Below are 5163 nucleotides of genomic sequence, written 5' to 3'. Positions count from 1 at the left end.
ATATATATATATATATATATACATACATAAAACAGATTAACAGGAGAAAAAAATAAATTTATATGCATGGAGGTCTCATAGAAATGGGACCCCTGAAGTGACCAAAGAAGGCTGTTTATGCAATATAATTTTTAGACAAAGAAGCAATTATTTGTGAAGATTCAATGGAACAAAGGGGCTCATGCTTGGTGTAGCAGATGAATGAAGAAGTAACAATGTTTCTTTATACAGATTTCTTAGCCTTGAATTCCCTAACTCTGGTGATAAGGATGCTTTCTATCCTCCTGGTATAAGGAGGATACCTTCACATGGGAGATTTATTTCCCACTATCAGGGAGAAACAGGGGGGTCAGAGAGGTTTTCTTTAATATCATTTTTTTTTCTACTAGCTGTTTCTCAAGTAACTTTAATTCAAAATAATCAATATGCCATCATGGCGTATCTTGGGCAGGCTACTCTGAGCCCCAGCAGTGACCATTCCTGTGTTTGGGAAGTCCTCTACTTTAAGAGACAGGACCACCTCCTGCTATAAAAACTGGAAAGGCCAGACACTCATTTTCTCGGAGTCTCTTGCAGCTGGGGGAGGTCACATGACCTAGGCTTTGCCAATCAGACACCTGTGCCGCAGACTTGGAATCCAGAAGTTGGCAACCTCAAGGGTCAGGAACTGCAGGATCTGCTCTGGTGGCAGGTGTGTTGGCACCCTCCACTTCAAGAGGCAGCCACATCAGGGATTCTAGCAGCAGTGGCAGGGGCATTCTTGAGTCCAGACCCAGTGCCCATTGGAGTTGACTACGTGAGCTGTGCCTGACAACATCAGCCATGGTATCTGTACCAAACTAGTTCTGTAGTAGGATTTTAAGCATCACACCTGGCATCATATCTCTGAGCCTGGTTCTAGCCTTCCAGGAATTCTAGCAACTACCTGATTCCCTTTTCTGTTGAAATCAAGGGTCACTTCCTGTTGCTTGTAGCTAAGTACTATATGGCTGTGGGGGACTTGCTCGTGGCCACCCACATGGGAAGTGGCTGGCACTAGAACCCAGGTCCCCAAAGCTCTTGCTCTTTCCATGCACATGCTTCCAGGCAAGTGATCACAGGATCCCAAAGTGCTGTGAAATCATAGAGGAAGTAAAGTCGCCACCAATTACTCTTATCCCAGAGACTTTGTGACTTTGTGAATGTTAATGAGGGAGTATTTAAAAAGGACCTGGAAGAATGGGTAGGATTTTTTTTTTTTTTTTTTTTTTTGCGGTACGCGGGCCTCTCACTGTTGTGGCCTCTCCCGTTGCGGAGCACAGGCTCTGGATGCGCAGGCTCAGCGGCCATGGCTCACGGGCCCAGCCACTCCACGGCATGTGGGATCTTCCTGGACCGGGTCACAAACCGGCGTCCCCTGCATCGGCAGGCGGACTCTCAACCGCTGCGCCACTAGGGAAGCCCTCCCCATCTTTTATTAACCACCTGCTCCCCATCTTTTACTAACACTAGAATATGTTCAGAATCTTCCATTTCACTCATTCTGATGTGTGTGCAGTGGGTGCTCATTATGGTTTTAATTTGTATTCCCTGATGATTAATGGAACTGATCGCTTTTTCGTATGTTCATTGGCCATTTCAATTTCATTAGGTTTCATCTTTTATGAAGTTATCTTTCCATTTGTCCATTTTTTGTATTTGCTTCTTTCCTTTTTCATTACTGACTGGTCAGAGTTTTATATGTATTCTGGATATAAGTCCTCTGTCAGCTTGCGGCTTGCCTTTTTAAAAACTAACAGCTTTGGGCTTCCCTGGTGGCGCAGTGGTTGAGAGTCCGCCTGCCGATGCAGGGGACACGGGTTCGATCCCTGGTCCGGGAAGACCCCACATGCCACGGAGTAAGGAAGCCAGTGTGCCACAACTACTGAGCCTGTGCTCTATAGCCTGCGAGCCACAGCTGCTGAGCCCGTGCACCTAGAGCCGATGGTCCGCAACAAGAGAAGCCACCGCAGTGAGAAGCCTGTGCATCGCAACGAAGAGTAGCCCCCACTCGCCACAACTAGAGAAAGCCCACGTACAGCAACAAAGACCCAACGCGGCCATATAAATAAATAAATAAATAAATAAAGGGCAATGGGGAGCCACAGAAGGTGCTGGAGTGTGGAAGTGACCAGATCAGATCTGTGCTTTAAGGAGATGAATCTTGCTATAATGTGCAGAATGGATTGGTGTGGGAGAGACTGGAGGCTGGGAGAACAGTTTCAAGTCTATTGCAAAAAGTAACAGGAGCATCTGTGTGTCTGTTAATTTTTAAATGCCTTTTGTAAATAACCCTCTAATTGTGAAGTTTTGTTCTTTTCCTTTTTTAAAGTAGCTATTTGTGGGTGTGCAGTAACCCAACAAAAATGTCTCCAGGAATCCTCTCCGGCCCACTGGATGGGAACACACAGGGGGCCATTGTATCAGCTCTGTAGCCCTTTGTCCCAGGACACCCATTCCCCATACAGAAAATTTCCTGGCAAAGAGGCAAACTACTGTGGTTCAGCAGATACTACTGTCCTGGACTCTTGACGGTCTGCCCACGTTTGGGAGAAGCAGGTAAAAACAAGAATGACCTTCAGGTCTCTAGTGACATGAAACCCTCTACCTGATCACAGCCCAGATAGTAGCAGAGAGGGTCCCTTCCTGCCTCAACTCAATCGCTTGAATGAATGTTACCTGGGCCCCCAGATGTTCTTAAAGATGCTGCAGTGCCTTAATTGATCTCAGAGAAATACAACAACCAATTTAGGCATTCTTTCTAGCTTTCCAGTTCTTGTCTTCGGAGGCATATGGAGTAAAAAAGATACAAAACTTTTATGTCTCAGTATTCACAACCTTGACTGGAAGAATCTGTGAATTGGGCAGTTTGCTCTGCATAATAAAGGACGGGAGAAGAGGGTGGTGTTTGTTTTGTTTTGTTCTGTGTGTTTGCTTCTCCTCCCTGCCTGGCCCCTCCACCATTCTCTCCAAGTTCATGGCGCCGTCATCTCTGACCAAATGAGCCCCTTCTTATTTTACGTTTTCCACTTCACCCTGAATCGCCACTCCTACTTTTTATCTCCACCATAGACACTCCCTTTCATTTATTTAATTTATCTCATTAAAAATAACAAGCAAAAACTTTCCATTGACCACTCGGGCCCCTTCAGGCACTGGGCCGCCTCTCTGCTTTCCCTGATAGCAAAATTCTTCAAAAGTGCTGTCTTCGGAATACTCTTAGGAAGAGTCTTGGGAACAATGAGGGTGGGGACAGAACGGAATGGAGGAGCGACCACAGAAGTGGACAGAGGGCATGAGTGGAATAAAGCTGACCTCACACAGGTATAGAGCTGAAGGTCAAGTGGAGTCACTGTCTCTGTCCCTCTGGTAAGCTTGGTGGCCTGAGGCCCAGGGACCCGCACTGGGTGGCTGTGGGACTGCTGACCTGGGTGGCCTTGGGGCTTCTGGTGACCAGACACGAGGGTCATGGAGGCCTGCATGAGAGCTTCTGTGGTCACAGCCGCAGGCACCCAGGTGTGGATTTCTACCAAGGACAGTCATGCCTGTGCCCATGGCCACACTCACAAGAGCATCTGGTGTGGGCACACCCCCGGTCACGAGCATGGAGGATTTGCCCCATGGCCATAGCCATGGCCACTGCTATGACAGCCTCTCCCACAGAGGACATGGACAAGACCATGAGCACAGCCTATGCACTGGGGCTACAGTGCTGATCTCTGCAGCTCCATTTTTCTTCCACTTCCTAATCCCCGAGGAGTCCAGGTCCCCTGACACTGCTTTCCACTCCAGATTTTACTCAGTTTTGCTTGGGGTGGGCTCCTGGGAGATGTCTTCCTCAACCTCATGCCCCCTGCCCTGGAACCTCATTCTTACCACTGTCTGGAGCACAATGGGAGGGCCCTATCCTGTCTGCGAGATGGTGGGTCCTCGGTGGAACTATCGCCTCTCTTTGTGAGACAAGGCGGGAGGATAAGCACATGCTCTGGATCACACATGGAAGTCACTGATGTGGAAGACAGGAGCATCCTCTGAAGGAGAAGCAGAGCTCATAGGAAGAAGAAAAGGAAGTTGGGGGGAGGGGTCTCAGAGGAGGAGAGGAGGGAGCACGGGGTGCAAAGATGGGCCCAGGAGACCTCAGAATACTGAAGGGGAAAAATCAGATTCACACCTGCATGTATTGGGGTAGCTGAATCTGGCTGCCGACTGGCACCAACCTCACGGGTGGTCTGGCCATGGTGCTTCATTTCGGGGGGTCGGGGGCTGGAGATCCTGACCACAGTGACTGTCCCACTGCAGGAAGTGCCCCAAGAAGTCGGGGACTATGCCTTGTTGGCCCAGTCTGGCAATAGGGGCGCTGGTGTGTGCAGCCTTACGCTCCTAACTCAAAGAGGGGCGCGGGCAGTAAAGTGCAGGCGGGGCGGGTCCTGGCTGGGCTCTGCCGCTCACTGCTTTACCTACAGAGCAACTACATCCCAGGTCCGCGTGGCCTGAGCTGTTGAGGGAGGTGTCACCACTGCAGTCCCTTCCTGGAGATGCTGGGGCAGGTTGTCATAATGGTGATGATGGTCCACTCGAGTGACAGGTGGGATAAACTGCCCCCACCCCTGCCCCAAACTTCTAGCCTCTAACTCCTCCAGGTCAGGGGTCTGTGGAGGTTGGACGCCCTGGCCAGAGAGCTCTGCTAAGGGAAAGAGCTGTATCTGAGGGAAGTGGAGTCTTTGGCATGAGGACCATCAGGGTTTGGCAGTCTCACAGGGGCTGTAGAGGCGAAATTGAGAGGCCAGAGGGACGGTGCCATCAGGCATGGGCTGGCCACGTTGTTGGGTTGGAGGGCTACCTGGGGCCACGAAGAAGGCTGGAAGAGAGAGAGGGGATGGCAGCCCACCCCGTGTCCCCACCCCACCTGTTCTCGGAGGACCAAGCTGCCACACACAGGCTTCTCCAAGGTCTGCCTCCCTTCTCCCGCCTGGTGGTGGAAGCTCCAGCGAAGACCAGAGCCCTGAACAGAGGGGGAAGCAGGGGGAGGTGAGGATAAACATCAGTTAAACCTCAATCACGTAACCGGATCCAGGAGTGACAGGGAGAAGGGGATTAGCTGCTAATCTCATGGCCTGATTTGTGTGTGTGTGTCTCTATTCTTTT

General features: G+C 50.1%; 1 pseudogene; it reads left to right on the top strand.

Annotated features, from left to right (window-relative positions):
• The first annotated feature begins 3561 nt into the window (after window positions 1-3561).
• Window positions 3562-4942, top strand: LOC111163255 (zinc transporter SLC39A7 pseudogene; annotated as a pseudogene).
• Window positions 4943-5163: the final 221 nt, after the last annotated feature.

This window comes from Delphinapterus leucas, chromosome 1 (assembly GCF_059928025.1).
Source record: "Delphinapterus leucas isolate spDelLeu-1000000601 "Yukka" chromosome 1, BTC_Dleu_Yukka2, whole genome shotgun sequence".
Lineage (NCBI taxonomy): Eukaryota > Metazoa > Chordata > Mammalia > Artiodactyla > Monodontidae > Delphinapterus > Delphinapterus leucas.
This window is presented reverse-complemented; position numbering and strand designations above follow the sequence as displayed.